This window comes from Lepisosteus oculatus, chromosome 8 (assembly GCF_040954835.1).
Source record: "Lepisosteus oculatus isolate fLepOcu1 chromosome 8, fLepOcu1.hap2, whole genome shotgun sequence".
Lineage (NCBI taxonomy): Eukaryota > Metazoa > Chordata > Actinopteri > Semionotiformes > Lepisosteidae > Lepisosteus > Lepisosteus oculatus.
Window position 1 is genome coordinate 49371804 of NC_090703.1, and position 17650 is coordinate 49389453.

General features: G+C 38.9%; 2 long non-coding RNA genes across 4 annotated transcripts in view; one reads left to right on the plus strand and one right to left on the minus strand.

Annotated features, from left to right (window-relative positions):
• The window catches only part of LOC138241067 (uncharacterized), a 54985-nt gene extending 44307 nt beyond the window's left edge, over positions 1-10678 (minus strand). For 2 of the 3 annotated variants that reach the window (XR_011190283.1, XR_011190285.1), the window contains exon 1: positions 10335-10678. This is a non-coding gene — a long non-coding RNA (uncharacterized lncRNA). The remainder of the gene's footprint in view (positions 1-10334) is intronic. The other variant, XR_011190284.1, reaches the window with a different exon arrangement.
• A 3504-nt stretch (positions 10679-14182) lies between these two features.
• LOC107077911 (uncharacterized) overlaps positions 14183-17650 on the plus strand; it is a 64274-nt gene continuing 60806 nt past the window's right edge. Inside the window, exon 1 of the long non-coding RNA XR_001478891.2 lies at positions 14183-14245. This is a non-coding gene — a long non-coding RNA (uncharacterized lncRNA). The remainder of the gene's footprint in view (positions 14246-17650) is intronic.

A 17650-nucleotide genomic window follows, 5' to 3' on the forward strand; every position in this document is an offset into this window, starting at 1 on the left:
ACCCCAGTTTTCTAAGGATCTGCATCCACATGCTTCAATGAGTTGAAAACCTAAGTTCCCAGTGTGTATCAGGGATGATGTTACATATTGGTACAGGATATTTCCAGCACAATTGATTTTAAGAGCCTTAACCCTGATAAACCTGCATGTGTTGCCTTATTTATTATGCATCATATTTTTGATGCATATAACAATTAAACTTCCTGCTCGTAGAACGTGAGTGTAATTAATAGAAGCCTTCGCTGTATTGTTACCTGTGGATGTTTTACTTTTTGTTTGAGCTGGGTATAAAAAAGGAAATTACTTTCTTTGTAAGGCAGGTCCTAAAGATTCTGGGCAAAAGAGTTTTTTTGTGGGTTGGATAAAGAGAACAGAAAGTGATTGTTCTCCACAGGGCTCTAGTCCCTGCGCAGCCTGCCTTGTGTGCGCTGGATCTGCTGCAGAACTGTCATTAAGATGAGATCTTTCCGGTTTCAGGTGCGGCTGTGTAAAATGATTCGCGGTGTAATGCTGCAAGAGAGGCTTCGCAAACGCACACGTGTGTCGCCGTAAACAAACCTGGGTGTATCCAAATACTGGAGCCAAACAGCCAACTATGTCAGTCAGACAACGACCACAAGGGAAATAGAAGGACTTTTTGATTAATTGGCTTGCGTGTTATCAAATAAGTATAAACCATTATTAAACAATCCCAATGTGTGTGTGTGACAAGAAGACATCAACAGTCAAATAGGGTCACCCAGCTGAACGTGCACAAGAGGAATATATCTCACCCCAACCCCTGAGACATGAATCATCTCTCTGTAAACTTTCCAAATCCTCCGAGATCATCTTTATTTCACTTGAATGTATTTATTCCTTACAGAGGTAAGAGTAATCATTAATTTATAAACACCTCAAGTCCAAACTTTTTTTTTTGCACCTGAATGTGAATGTGTATACAGTGAACATGTTCTGCGTGCCTGAGGGTTCTGTTCGGATACAGTCCTACGACTGGAGGTTTTTGGTTCAGGTGGGTTCATGATGACCTGAATCAGCTCATTAATGGCTTATGGGGAGCAGTTTAACGGCTTCAGGTGCTGCTGCATCCAGGACCGGGCCTGCGGACCCCTGTATCGGCAAACCACCGAATCTCCTAACATTGCTCTTGTCTGGTCATGTTACGTACACATGAACTGCATAATCAGAAGCAGTCCTCCTAGAAAACCAAAAGTGAATTAGTGCTGTAGGCGTGGCAATTGTGACTATCATCTTAAAGCTAGCAGCACTCTCAGCGTGGCTTAATGCCCCTCAAATCACAACATCTTTACTACTGACTTTACTACTTCTTTCAAGGCCAAACAAGCAATTCAAAGTTGTAACGTTGCCCTAGGACGTTGCCCTAGGACAAGCACTACAGCAAGCCAGACTGTACTATTGACGGAAAACAAATAACAGATAACACCAGGATGAAGCAAAGCATTACATTTCTTTTGGACCAGTGTGTAAATGTGTGTATAAGTGTATGGCCAGTGATGTAAAGTTCAAGTTTATGAATTGCTGCAAAATAGTTTTTTGGTTTCCAGAAATACAGCCGGTTGGTTTTTTAAAATTTTTTACGACTCTGTAATGTATACTGCAAACACAACTGTGAGCAGTTCAGACGAGTCCAGAGCTTCGTATTCCATGCTGCACTGCTTTTCAGCCTCTCTAGCAAGACTGGACCAGTTACGGCGACAGTGTAATTGCTGTCTTTGTTGCCATTGGTAGCTCAGAATGCTCTGGCACTGTCCTGAGCTTAGAGCAGTTGGACTGTGTCTAGGAGTGAAGCAGATGGTAAAAGCTTAGATTAAGGACTAAAAGAAATCGCCTTTTATCAGCATGCCCCAGGAAGCAGTATAAGACAAATATTTCTGACAGGACTTTTGCCTGTGGTATAGCAGAACAGTTTTTGTGCTGAATACTGGTATACCATTGTTCTCCAGACAGTGATGATCAGTTTTCTTCCATTAAAAACGTGACGTAATTTACAAGAAAAATAAAAAAAAACGATTTCACTGATGTAAAAAAATTGAACTGAGGATTGTTCAGTCCGTGTTGTCTCTTTCAGTGCAGTGCACTCTCTCATTCTCTTACAGTTTTGGCTAGATCTTGACCTGATTTTAATCTTCTGTGCTAACGAGCAGGGAAGCATGTCCCAGTGTATTTTAGACGTTTCTTCAGTTCAGCTAAATACATTTAGATTTGAGAATGATCATGGTAACTACAACATATCAGTAAAATTATTTTCCTTCACATCTTACTAATTTGTAAGTAACGTGTACCTGTAATAGATTACTTTTTAAAAGTAACTTTGCTCAACACTGGTCATAGCCCAGCCAAATACAGATAAAGACAGGTGACCTGTAAAAAACATTACATTGTGCTCGTCTCAACACAGATTTTAAAAAAAGTCAAAACAAGCACGTTTCAGATTTTTAAAGTGAAAAAAGAAACATTTTTACCCTTCTGGGGCTGAAACTTCATTAGTAATATACACACACCTGTCCTAATAATATAACACAATAATTATTTTATTTGCTATTGATTAGATATTCTTCCATCGATTTTAAATGTATACAAATTCTATCAGGAATAAGAACAAACTTACAATTTCTGTGGTTTCTGTGCTCAAGTTTCTATCTTCAGCCACTGAATTATTTATTTTGCGCTTTACCACTGTGTCTGTGAGTTTGTGAACAGTTATTAGAGAAAATTCCTAGGTTCATAGACCCTATTTAGCTCTCATTTGGTCTCATCTCACTAGTGCTAATATAAGGTAATGCTAATCTGGCTGTGCTCATCAGTCATGCTTGTTTTTCCTCTGGTTTGATTGTCTTTTTTAATGAAAGCCAGCTTTTTGACTGCTCCCAACTGCTCATCAGCTGTCAGAAGGAAAGTTAGCTAGCACTTTGAAATTCCACCCTGAGATTACAAGGTAATCTATCTTAGAGTGCTTAAAATTTAATAATGTTTTATTATTTAGTGAAATGCCATTGCATCGTCTCTGCATGAATTTTAAAATTCTTTTTTTTTCATCTTAATATACCTCTTTGTAAACTAAATTAGAGCTGGCTAATATCATCAGATGAGAGTGCAGTGACAAATTGTGTATTGATGAATCTCTGTGCGCTGCATGATTCATACAGTATCATGGAGCTGTTTTTGTGTTGTGCTGTTCCCTGACACATCCCTAATAAATTTTCAAAGCTGGAACCAGGCTTTAAAATAATTGTTGAATTATATATAAACTTTATTTATTAATTGCAGAAATTAATATATCACTTAATATAATGAGCTAGTAACTCTGGTAAGAAAAAAAGTAGATGCTTTTATCAAGAATGAAATTTTGCTAAACAGACCATGGTGAGCCAGTGAAATATTGGGGTTTACATCGTACCCTGAGCTGGTACATAGGAACAGACAGGCTTCAGTGAAAACGCCTGACTTCTGACAAGGAAATAAAGCTTGGTATCATAAAAATAATAACACAAGCAATAAAAGAATAATGTTCTAAGCTGCAATACTTGGGATACTTAAAATAAATGTATGAATAATTATTTTTAATGTATGATCTCTCATACATTACAGTATATTTATGATTATACTGATTATATGATTACACATACACATTATGTATAATCTCTTTTACAAAAAAAAACATATTGTAGCATCATAGGCTTTACTGTATTAGAGAGCATCACTCTGTCCCCTCACAACCTCACATCACTCCTGGGGAACCTCTGGATGAGCTCTCTTGCTGACAGTGTGACCGCAGCCCTAAGCACACGAGCGTCCAGTCTCTGGGGCGCGATCGCTAACGATGACCTGCACTGCACCCAGACACTTCACCCCGCCAGTGGGTTGCCACAGTAAACAGGCTGCCGGATATTGGCAGCCACTTCCTGGTTATATAATGTAAACCAATTTTGTAAAGAGCAGATCACAGGTCCCACGCAGGGGATGGGAGCAAACTAAAATCTCAGACGAAAAACGTCAGGTTATATAACAATCGCTTGCTCTTTGGCTCCAAAGACCTCTTTCTTCCTCCTCCTTATGTCCTTATACTGTATTCTTCACCTCCGACGATTAGTGTTCTTGTTAACTATGACCCCTTCTGCTAAAGGCCTCGGTCCTCCTTGGTGTACGCCACTGCCATATTGGATAATTTCCCCCCTTCACTTAAGCTTTGGGATTGTCCTTTCATCCCGAGCCCTTCTGCTGGAGGTGTTTTGTATTCAAATACTGAAAAACACCCAGAAAGAGGTCATCTGTCAAAGCGAAGTGTGCTCTTCTTTACAAAAAGCTCTCAATCCAAAGTGAGAAAAACCATCCCAACATGGAAAAAAAACATGGAGAGAAGGAAATAAGAGAACAGCTACATACTTGTGGTAAAAAAAGAGTAGTGAAGGCCAGCATTTTTGTATTTAAGGGCTTCTGTTATGGTTAAGAAAAATACATAAAACCCTAGAGAAATAGCTCTATGACCAGATGTACTGGAGATAAAAAGAACTGTCTCCTCTTTAGCAGCTAATGTACAGTATTGTTGAAATGGGGTTCAAACAGTGTGCATAGATTGAACAGAACATCAGTGAGTAACAGTGCTGGAAGCAGTTACTGCTGCTACCTCACACAGTGTTGGTAAATCGCACTACCGTGAGATTTTGAGGAACTGTGAGTTTTTCCCTCAGTTATAAAAAAAAAAGAAATATTTAGCTTTGTATAAAACATTTGAAAATAAAGTCTATGAAGATGTGATAGAGCAAGGTCAGGGTCAAAATAAATACAGCATTCTCTATTATTGCTTGTTGGATATATCCAACAATATATCAATATATCAATATATCTTTATTTACTTAAGTCCTTATATCATTTATTTCCATAAAAATATGTTTAAGCTTTAACGGTATGAAATTCTAAGAGAAAACAGAAAATCTACCCCAAAGCTCTCTCGATGAAGCATCTCAATATGGTGTTTACAGCCATTTTGTTTCCCTGTGCTGCCAAGTGTAGAAAACTTTGAATCGTGATTATTTTCCAACAGTTTCTACCCGTTATTTTGTTTTCCAAAAAGATGAAAGATTGCAAGACCCCCTCACCAATTGTAAACCAGCTTTAAACCGCATATGTTGTATTAAACCTCAATAAACGAGCCCCATTTCTCATCCTGAACAGAAGAAATATTAAGTGCATTTTCCAGATCTGCTGAACGGGCGTGGGCTTTTAAATCAGATTCATTTCATGTTTTTCAAGTCGGTTGTTTGAATCCCTCTTTTCTCTCTCCAAACTGGATTTTAAATAAAGGTCGTCATGTTGGTTTTGTCATGGTGAGTGCTTCAAAAACAAGTAATATATTAATAATATTGGCTGGGAAGCAGTGCCAGTTCACAACCAAGCAGTCTCTATTACTCATCTCTTGGTGGGGTGTCATTCTGTATCCTTAAACTTATTGTTCTTTTCAGTTTAATTTTTTAAAAGATTACATAGTGAATCATTGGATTTCCGTGTCAAGGAATGAAAGCAAGTGATTTATTTTGCATGTGAACATCACGCTCTAAGCAAAACCTCTCCCAAGTCGGTCACCTTCAGAAGTTCTCGGTCACCATGTAGAAGGCAAGAGCTGTTAAGTGTTGTGGGGACGACGGGCCTGCGCATGGTCTGTGGCCATAAGGGACCCCGAGCCTATCTGAGACTCAAAGGTTGATCCAATTAGAAGTCCAATTCAAAGAAAAAAGATGCCAGAAAGGTGAAACAGTCCCACGTGTTTTCCTCCTGAGGTTCCGAAAACAAAACAATGGCCACAACACTGAACCCGCAAAGCTGCAACACAACGTTTTCAACACTGATGGGTTTTCTGATGCCATTAACTTAAAAAAGCATGCTTCACTCAGTTACGAAATCAAGTGTTGAGCTCAAAACGATAGTCGGGAAATAAAGTGCATTTAATTTTGCTGCGATTTCAGTTTTTCTATGGTTCTGGTATTCAGAACTATCAATACAGGAATTATACCAGTCAATCAATAGCTGACAAGCAACCAAGCCAGTCGATCAATACATTTTAAGTCCATAACAGTATCTAAAACATGAACAACACAACCATGGTAAATTCACACCAAAAATCATACACACAAAGACTTCGCGTTTAAAATAGTATACCGTGAATGCGAATTCGAGACAAAATATACTTCCATAAAAAATCGGCCCTGAATAACTTATTTCTGCAAGTACATGATTGTCTTTCTTTTAATTAAATTTTCTTTAGCAGCATATATATACTAAAAACCCTTGAACAAGAGTGCATCTTTAAATGTAACACAAGCATAAAAAATATTTTTTTAATGCCGCAAAGTCTTAATATATATGAAATGCACATCGACGAGTCTAAAATGACTTTTAAGCAATTTTGTCCTATTGTACACATAACCCAGACTGTTTTATTATCCGTTCTCTACAGCAGTTTTACCTGAATCAAAGCGTTGTACACACATCCAGAAGAAGAAGACATTATTTTAGCAGAAAAGACCGAAATCAATCATCACAAGTGACCAAAATTCAGACAAGCTCAAGTAGCTAGGAGTCAGACAACGTATATCACATAATCATTAACAGACATGAAATGTCCAGTCCAATTTTACTGACTTTAGATCTCAATATATCACAATAAAATCACAAACACAAATCCCAGTGTTCTAACTGTAGGTGCGTTTAGATGCAGCAATACTTTGGAAATTAGACTGAAAATGTAAGAGACAGACAAAGGAGTAATTCAGAATTTTAATTATAATTAATTTAATATTAATAATAAAACATATATAGTATATCAATTATAATATATAGCTTTTTTAATTTGAGATTTGTTTTTAATACAACCATACATTAAATGTTAAACAACCGCACGTGAAATGCTTAGATATTTTAATGACATAAAAGAAAAAGCTTGAATTATTATGCTCATCACCATCAATGGTAAGAAAAATAAGAAAATAACTGTAATTGTAATAAAATAATATTTTAGTTAAATTTAAAACACATGAAAGTAATAATTATTGTAGTTTTGCTGTCTGTTCATTTTCCTACCCATCTGCTTCTGAGGAGCTCTTGTGTTTATTTATTTGTGATCTTTTTTGTGTATGAAACTTTAAGCACAGCTTCAAAACCCAGAGAGGATCATTAGTTATTTCACTTGAAAGCTAATTGGCGGACGCTTCTTTTATTTACAGTACAGCTTTTGCATCTTCAAGGAAAAGCATTATGAATGTATCATAATACGTTACAAACTAATAATGTTTTTATGAAATGTGAGTAAATTAACAGACAGAGGCCTGATCAAAACTGTCAGCTATTTAAACATTTCTTTCTCATGGAAATGCGAAGCATTTCAAACATGTGGAGTAGACATGTGCCATCTGCTCTACACATGTTAACCAGTGTTAGGTCAGAAGTTTTCATTCTCCTTCATGCTATTAACAAAAAAAATGTTGACTGTTCCCCATCCATCACCAAGGCTAAAAACAATACAAAACTGTCCAAATAGGAGCTGTCTTCTAATAGGAAAATTATCTGTTCGAAAGTAGTGTACTATTTACTTGTCTCAAAAAAGCACAAGAAACTGCATTATCCTCCAGTCTGGTAATCTGCAGTTGAGACATACAATGCTGATATTTGAAGTTTACTTCTATTTTTTAATGATTATTACCCATAACTTCTGAATTTGCGCAGTTCAGCAGCTCTTGGCTATATAGTGTGTATCTGACACATATTCCAAGCTGGACCTGTAAATCACTGCAGTCCAAACAATACAAATGACCAGGATCTGCAGAATTTCTGCACAGAAACATCTCAAAATCAGTGGACTTTTTTCCTCCATTTTTTATCTCATGCTGACAGATTAATAAAATGAATCTAAGGCTTTCAAAATGTTTCCTTAAGTTAAACCCCAGCCATGAAAAACAGAAATAAGAATATTCAGCTTGTTTCATGCTGTAAAAGCTTTCAAGAACAAAAGACTCAAAGAGACTTTTATATGAAGCTGTCATATTTTACAAATAAATAGGCCATAATGAAAGCAGTGTCTTTTAAGGGTAAGAAGCCATCGTTTTAATGTACTGTCCCAGCAGCAGGAATGAACAGGACACAACCCAGTATGCTAATAGGTACTCCAAACTTCTGTCTTTTGAGATCCGCATCTGCAATTAAATTGATTCTAAGGAAACTCTTGAGCATACACCCTACGGTATGTATACTGTGTTTTGTTTCATTCTTCTGTTTTCTTTCATTTTAATGAGATCCCGAAAAAGAAGATCTAATTCAATTCAGAGAAGGCAAAACATTAACTCAGAGATTTAGATTTTCTTCACACAAAAAAAACTGACATACAAACACTAAATGTCTTATACAAATGTTCACAACGCTCGCATATGACAATTTGTATTTCACTGTCCTCAAAGAAGGACAAGTTTTTGTCTTGAAAATGCAGCCTATAAAACTGGAACTGGAATATCTGCCTTAATCCTTGTATTGCAGCACAGCTGTGTGAAACTAACCAGTTTGTGTTTTGGCCCAAATGTATCCTGACAGGATTCATACAAGTCAATAATGGAGGACTGTCAATATAAGAGCCCAGAAATAAGCTCTATTTTCAGCCACAATGTCTTAAAACAGTGTTGTTTTTAGGGAGAACAATGAATTCTGGTAGAGGTGCATCACATTCGGAGTGGTCATTTTACAAATGTCTATTGATAATATTATCTCAAACAATATTAAACACAAAATGCCTCACCTTGTTTTCTTTTTTTACTTTTGGACCCCACTGCACATTCACATGTAGTGTGACCTTTGAGATACCCGCTTCCTAAAATATGAGTCTGGCCGACATGAGAGGAAGAGAGCCATGATCACAGGATCTTCCGGGCATAATTTCTGCTGGGGGATATCCAGGCTATGTCCAATATTCGCCCACCAAGCAGAAGTCAAGCAGAAATGAAGTTGTGTTTGTGCGCGTGAATCCTGAGCACAGAAGAGCACTGAAGATGAGACCTGGCACAGAAGCCGGTGCATATACAGTATTTCTGTAGCTGCACATGCCACTTGACCTTTCACTTACTCACTTGAAAAAATCTCCAACCATGAGGAAGAGTGTGGTAATGAACTAGCCAGACAAATCTGGACAGTAACAGATTTTCACCAAAATGATAATTGTATTAAGGTCACTATTCATAAAGTTCAGCATTTAATTAGATACATAAAGAACATGTTAACATGCCTTTCCTATAAACAGTTTTACACCCCGGGTTAAGACAGTGTTATGCGCTGTAGCTTGTTCCTCACTGTTGTGTTGTGTTGTGCTGGGAATATGTTGAAAGTGTGCTTCTTAAATCAATGTTGTGCTTTGTCTGTACTTGTAATCTTTTTATGACTTGAAATTAATTTTATGTGAATTTAATTATATCTGACTGTTTTATAGTAATTCCTTAGTTACTCTCTGTGGAGCCTGCAGTATAGCAACGGTAGTAGCTAAGGCTGATTGGTTTTAGGTTTCACCTTATTTCACCTTATTAGATAAAGCCCACATTGCTTCATATTTTAGCGACTTACCAGTAAGTCACTTATAAATTCTTCGTATCCATACACTCACACATCTGAGCACAAAAAGATGCACAAAGGCATAAAGTTGTTCTATAATGTCCATTTACAAATTCATAGATTTCAGCAGTAATATTTCCTGGGTCGATCTGTTTCCTCAGGATTAGAGAGAGAATTTTCTCTTCCCTGTATGCTTTATGAAAATAAATAATCCTGGAGACAGTTTTGGAAGAAGTCATGTATGTACCATAGCTGCAGAGATGTCTGTAGCAAATAACATTACAGACCAATTGTGATGTTCATATGTGTATGTATTTATAAATAATGATATTGAATGAAAGAAATAATCAAGAAACGTCCACGAGACAGAATATGTTGGAAGAATAAAATCCTGTAGTCTCCTTTCATGAGCAGCAGACAATTTTAATAAACCCCTTCATGTCTTTCTTCTTTAGAATTATTTAAGATCTTGCTTGAGTGTAATTTTGCAATTAACAATGAGCTAAAAACGCAAACTCCAACCTGAAGTCAAGAAGCCCGCTCTCAAACACATACAGGTCGGTATAATCTGAAGCAAACATTATCCCCGAGTCTTGCAACAGCAGACCTTGCAGGGCCCAGAGGCTGGGAGCAGCACATTTGCTCCTTTCTGTTGACCAGCAGTCTTTCCACAAGAGCTTGGCGTGGTGACTGAACTCTGACAGGTTCAAATGGCCACACAGGTTATCACTCACCTTGCTGCGTGCGCGTCGCCCCTGGTTTTCAGGCGCTGTCGACTCCCTAGATGCGGCGACTGCGATGGAGAAAGGCCGTGCTTGCTGGGAGAACAGTGGTAGGCTGGCAGGAAAAAAAGGCCAGGTGAGTTCTCTGCTAAAATGAGTGTACGGCAGCTGCTCAGTGTTAAACTAAATGGGTCCTGCCTAATCCTTCTGTCTTAAAGCAAGATGTGGAATTGCAGAGTAAACCTTAGGAGTCCTGGCCTTACAGACACATTATAGGGCATGGGAGTGGCAGGATTTGGTGATTTTTCGGGCTAGGATTATGAATTGAGACATACAGCTGGGAGGCTAAAGTTACACTTTTCTTTCTATCTTCAAGGGGGTCTTTCTGCCCTTCTAGAAGCCAAGCAGAGTTTTTTCAGTTCTCTCCCCCCCCCTTCTCTCTTTAAGTACCGTTGTGAATGGCTGTGGTCTCATTCTCGCTAATTATTCAATTTCTCTTGAAATTATGTAATGCAAAAAAAAAATTCAAAAGGCAACAAAAAGGGCCCAAATCAGGCATTGTTTAAACGGGAGTTTAGTTTCGTTTTAAAAATGGAGGGGGTGGGGGTGTGCGGGGATTGGGGGTTGGGGGGGGCTTACTTGTGGACCAGTCCTTTAAAGAGTGAGCAGTGCGCCCCCTTCTGGCTTGCAGAAGCCATATTATTCATGTCCAACACTTTAAAGACATAAGCACAGATACAGCTTTTGATCACCACAGAAACGGAATGAGCTCTTGCTTAAGAAAGACTGCCAGGGCCGTCTACCGTATCAGTATTAGAAAAACGTCCTTAATAAAAGATTATCACAGGAAATTGTGCAGCATTTCCTATCTCATGCTGAAACTCTTTAAACCTACTTTGCTGTGGCTGACGAGGGATTTCACCACGATTCACTGTTCTTTCCCACATCTCGTCATGATTTGTGTTCTGCAGTCTTTCCCTTCTTCGCACAGGGGGCTCACTAAGGCCAAGACATATAAGAGTCACAGAATCTGTATTTGCTCATGAGCGGAAAATCGTCCTCTACTGTGTCTTTTGATTATCGGAAGATTCGGCTTCACATGGTACACACGTGATTTACAGGTATTACATGGCTCCCAGTGATTATGGAAATATAATCAGTCTGTATGTTCCATTAAAAATCAAAGAGACTGGCCACTTTGATTAAAACCCCAACTACATTGTACATACCCAGAACACAGTAAGGTGGGGAGCCTTTTGAATACTTCGAAATTGTCTTACAATTCCTTAAAACCTAACATACCTAAAATTACTTCTTGAAAGTAACGTAAATAAACAGAATAAACATTGCATCTTTGCATCTCAGTCAAACTTTGCAGATCTGTTATGACGATGACCCAACCCACAGAACCCCTAGGCTTCTGTATCTTGTGTCTGGTACTGGACATGCCCTTCCTGAAGTGTTCGGATTTTAACACCCACGAAGAGATGGCAGATTCTGAACGATCCACCCTATCAACACTAAAGTAACTTTGGAGATAAAGGTGGTGTGAACATCTCAGGTGGTGTTCACAAGAGCACCAGGCCACAGGGATCTACAAACAAGCAGCCTCTGGGTCGATCTGTATGGACCTACTTGGCCATAAAGAGCAGCTGTGTTATTTGGAGTCAAGTGTCGGACTCTCCATTCCCCTCAGAAATGCGCTCTGTTAGTTAAAAGGCCTGTGGCAAAGGTGAGAAGCCTGGTAAATGTTGTGGTTCCGCGACCTCTTGACCTTGGTCTGCCCTCAGAGAAGAATAAACTGCTACCGTATGGGAGTGCCGACACTGCTAGCATCGGGATTCCCTGGCCCAGAGCTCAGGAGAGACACCTACAGCTTCGGTCAATGATAACACGCCGGGCATTTTTTTTTCCTTTTTTACGAAACCGAAAAATGGCAGATGCACATTAAGATCTTTTACGCCACTGATGTCTTCCCCGGGAAACAAAACGCACGTCGCGGCGGCTCGGCTCGGCTCGGCTGGGCTCGCTGGCTGGCTGGCTGGCTGCTAGGGAGGCTTTTAAAGGAGACAAAACTGTCAGAGCCGCCGGGTGTTCAAAGGGCAGGGCCGAGCGAGAGCCCCCGGCCCCGGCGCTGAGCTCCGCCGGGGGGAAACGGCCTTCCCCTGCGATCAGCCGCGCTGCGAGGGGACAGGCTCAGCTCAGCGGGGAAGGCAAGGGGCAGTCATGTGTGAAGCACGGCGCGGCCCTGGGACCCGATTCAGTGGGAAAAGCTTGGCTACTGGTTCAGAGCGCGGCAACTTTCACGGATTAGTTGAGACGCTATTCTGCAGCCTCAAAAGGGAACACAGCACGGAGGCAGCTTCAATACACACAAAAACTCCCAACAGCTGGGAGGGACGCCACAGTCTTCTCCCCGTCACCATGGCAACAGCAGATCTCGCATTTGGGGCAAAATTAAGATACTTTGGCCGGACTTTGGGTATTTATTTCCCCAACTTTAGTGTGCCAGTGGTTAATAGACTAGTGTTTTTTTTTTGGGGGGGGGGGTGGACAGGCGGAGGACAGAAAAACAGACCTGTGCTCTTCCACTTCAGTGGGTAACGGACTGCGGTGGTGGAAAACAAGAGGCGCAGGGAAAGGCCACGCTGTCAAATTAAAACAAAAACGAAAAAAAACTAACTGCTGAAAGCCTATGAACCAACTCACTGCAAATCAATGCAAAAGCAAACCGGGAAGAAAACATAAAAAAAGTGGGCTAGAGTTCCTGCAACGCGAGCATGTGTGTGTACTCCACGCTGCTTGTGGGGAAAGGACGTTTGCTGTCTGGTCATGCTTGCGTGTCGTTGTGTTCATGCGACGGGATGCAGCCGCCTGGTCAGGAATGTGTATGTGTACTCCGCTTCACTGACGTCGCTCCTGGGCCATGGCATTGAATCGTACCCCTGAGGATGTTTTGTCCCCCACCATTATCCCACGTTATCCTTCTTACAACTCAGCACCAATTCTAGCCAATTCAATTATTGTTAATTTTTTTTGCACAATGTAGTACTCAGAATAAAGGAAAAATAAACTATTTTTCCATTTCCATCCCAGCCTCTAGGCATGCTAATTTCTCCTTGGAAATATTTCGGTTTCACTTCTTTTCCTCTCACAATGGGAAACGGGAAGAGGCAGGAGCCGAAAAACATAGGGCATTTGAGGAAAATGGGACACTCATTTAATTACCTTTACGATACTCTCAGGCGACAGAGATAGTGTGAGGTAGTGTTTAATTTTTATTAAAATTGCTGCAGTTAAGCATAACCTTTACATGCATATTCTTATGTCTAACTCTAATTTCTCATTGTGATGTCTCAACATGCAGCAATATATTATGTCAAATAAATAACAGCTGAACATTAATCCTTCTGTAGTGTATTGTATCATACAAGTGTGCTGGCTTACTTGGGACCATCTCTCCCTAATTACAGAATCCGTTCTACAATATCCAGTTCCCCAGTGGGAAAAGGTATTACACAGGAAGGTTATTAATTGATAATGTACTGCATTCTTCTTATGGTAATTAATTGTATTTACCTTTGTGGCTCATGATCTTGTGTGTGGTGACCTGGAAGTCATTTCTGTTTCCCAGAAGGATTTGTTCTCCTAACGTAAACAGCAATCCATATCATCAAGTAAGTAAACATTTTCATATAAAATGAAAAATGTATGTTTTTTTATCATTAAACAACTGTACAAATAAAACAACACTGCCCTGAATATGATGCCGGTTAAGATATACCAAGTTAATAAATTAAAGAATGCTCGACTTGTAATCAGTCTGGGTTCGAAACTCCGGGTAATAATTTGGTTGTCCACTTGACCTGCTGGTTTAGGAAAAAATGCAGAAGAAACTGCGGAGTGTTCACCTGGGCACACAGGTAAGTCTTACGTAATAAAGATAAAGTAAACCGGACTACATAAAAAAACAGCAATATTAATAACTGGATGTCAATGTACTAGGTTGTGATGGAATTAATATAGACACACGCCTGAACTGTATAGTTGGAAACGAAAATATTTCAAAATGCGTTTTCATATCGATATATTAACAGTAATTTATCCTTTCTCACCTCAGGACAAACAGTAGATGTTGGGGAGTGTTTTCTTTTTTTTGGGGGGTTTGAGAGTGTGATGCTGACAGTTTGTGTGTTGTCTGATATTTTTCCCGATTTTTGCAAATCGGCCGGCCGCGCTCTCCGTAGGGTCATCCCGCCAAATTCCAGACCTTTACGTCTTCCTACAGATCGCGATCTCGACGCTGAATTCACTATTTCATTGTGTCTTCTACTACTTAAATAATTTCAAATTGTTGTTGCAGATTACCCAACTTTGAAAATTTGATTGGGGGGGAGGGGGGTCCCACTTGGAAAAAAACCCCATCACAGCTATATAATGAAATAATTCGCTGATGGATACTATAAATACTAACTCACCAGTCCAGTTGAATAATCTCACTTTCTCAGATGCCTCAAGGTCATATTATATAACTAAATTCTTCGCTGATGATTTGTTGGAATGGGGGTGTCGCCAACAGAAACATTTGGAAGCGGGGGGGCCATTTCAGGTAAATTATGGATCACTTGCGGGAGTCAGGGAGGGGACACTGATTTCCGGGAAGATTCCTGGAACTTCCGGTGGATTTGGGATGTCTGTAGTCGCTTGTGTAAAATGTTGGGTAGTATTTCTCCACAAAGTGTAAACTACCCCTGTTTTTTTAACACATTTAACTTCCTTTACTTTCATTTGAAGATGTCGTGCCCCCGCAGATGTCTTGGGCGTTTTCCTTGCTGTACTCTCGTTTAGATACTGAGGACTTCGTCAATGTGTCAGTCAAACGAGTAAATTAAAACTTCACATGACTATAATAATGATGTCACGATTTAAAAAGCCCCCCGATTCATGGAGATCTGAGAAACGTTATCGAAGACGGAATCTCCATTTGCTGTATGTTGCTAACATAGGGAGTGAGTGCTCGTCCTTCCTTATGGACTTTGAAGTCATGACTTCTAAGTTTTTCCTTAATGCTTTGATGCATTTACAGTCTGTGAATAGCTTCTTTAATGCCTGGTACCTCATGTTTTATTTTCACTCTTTGGGATTACACACTGAAAAAAAAACTCGCACTGTGTTAAACAGTATGTCTATGCCTTTGAACTGAGCTTCCATAAATTACAAGTTGTCAAGTGTCATTTTGCTTGTTTACAACCTTTTTTTGTGCTTTTCCCCCCTCATGTTCCTCCCAGTGTTTCACATTTAATTGCACCAGTAATGCTACCTAAGACCATGAACTACACACATGCAGCTTACTGTTGTTATTTGAGTACGGAAACTATTAAAATATTTTCCAGGCTTCCAAAATTTTATGTGCATGATTTGTGTGGATATCTCCCACTGAGCTACCACCAAGTATGGATATGGAATTGGACTGTGCTGTTACCAATAACGCAGCACATAGAAATCCGCATCTTCCGTAAGTGAAAGCACAGTGACCCTAGAAATAGTTCTGTGCTGGTAACAGAAACCATAGCCTCCCAGTTTCAACAAGAGCATGATTTACTACACTTTTGCTGGGGCCTCCACTGTTTTATTGTATTTCTTAATGAGAATCGGTTCATTGTTTTTAACATTAAGCAGAGAAGAAGAACTTAATATGATTCAGTGGTATGCCATTGAAGTTTAAAAGTGTTGAAAAGTGTTTCTTTTTAGCCTCCTCGCTACAGTACTAAACATTGAAAACAGTCGTCAGATGTTTTTAGTTAAACATCAGCCACTGAATCATGTGTTTTTATAGGAATGTACTTTTTGTGCAGCTTTTTAGGGTACTTTCACTTTTCATTGATTAAAAGGGCAACACTACCATGCAGATTTTTAAATGTTAAATCATCCACACAAACTTTCATCTTTAGGAAGCATTAACTGCCAAAAATGCCAAAACAAGTGAATACATTAGAATAAAAGGTACATTTAGGTTTAAAGTAATACAGCTACTTTTGGCAGTGTAGCAACTGCACAGCTGAGCCTACCTATGCTATGTGCTTCTATTGGTATTTTTTATATTTTTATTTTTATTTTCTTGTTGTATTAGGACATATACTGTAATGCAATATATTTAGATGTCATTTTAAAAAGCTTTTAGTACTGTCTCAATTTTAATTATTTAGATTTTTTTCTGAGTTAGGAAAAATGATCACATCCTTTCCATTATTATCCAGAATCAAGCCGAATTAAACCCTTCTATGTATGAATGAATTAAGAATTACAATACAGACTACCTATTAGACTAACTTAGTGTTATATCCACTATGTTTGAAAATTGTCCATTCATCCTAAATTGTTTTCTCTCATGGATGGAAATATGTAGTCTCTTTGTAATTTTAAAGTAGCCAGTCACTTATCTGAAAAATGGAGTTTACCAGTGAGTAAACCGATAACTAATTGCTTGATAATGTGAAGATTTTGTAATATAAATATGCGAACATGTTGAAATCTTGTCTTAAAAGCTTTAATTCATAGCTTTAAATTCATCAGAAGAATTCTGCAGGAAGTTTTGACAGATGTGTTTCTCATCTGTTGCTACTAAAAAAGGTTTTCACTCATCATTCTGTGAATTGCAGTTTATCGTGGGTGGATCTTTGTGTAACATGTTTAGTTTCTGCTTGTTTCTTCTTTGCACTGGTTTTCTGTTCTAGCAAATGGCACTGCTTTGGTCCTCAGTCTATGGTGGAGTTTTGTACCTTTTATCCAAATTATTCTTTTGTCTTAGACGATTGCAGAAATATTTACTCATGTCCTCCATTCCTTACACAGAGACACATGCAGTATATCTGTGGCAAAAATGTCTTTATTTAAGTGAGTTTTGCCTTATTCAGAAAGAGGGAAGATATATCTTTGATTTCAAGGAAGATATTATTTCATAGTTTGGGAAACAGTGTTGACATTGTCAGATGGTTTCTTTGTGTAATCTTAAAGCTTTGAAGTTATTTCTCAGTGCTTGAAATATATTTTTTTTACGTTTGACTGGGCATATTTCCAGCGACCGGTGTGTCTTGAAACGGTACAAAATGATGTGCTGGACATTGAGTTCTTGCAAAGAACAACTATTAAATTGCACATTGTTCAGCACTGCTTTTGAAAATGACACTTTCTGCAGTAGCAATCAATAATACACCTGCCGACCAGAATATTGTCAAGCACTGCTCAATAATGATGTAGCACTACTGACTTCTCAGAGCTTAAACACTCATTAGGCCTGATTCACACTACAAAAGGAGGCAGTGAAGGGA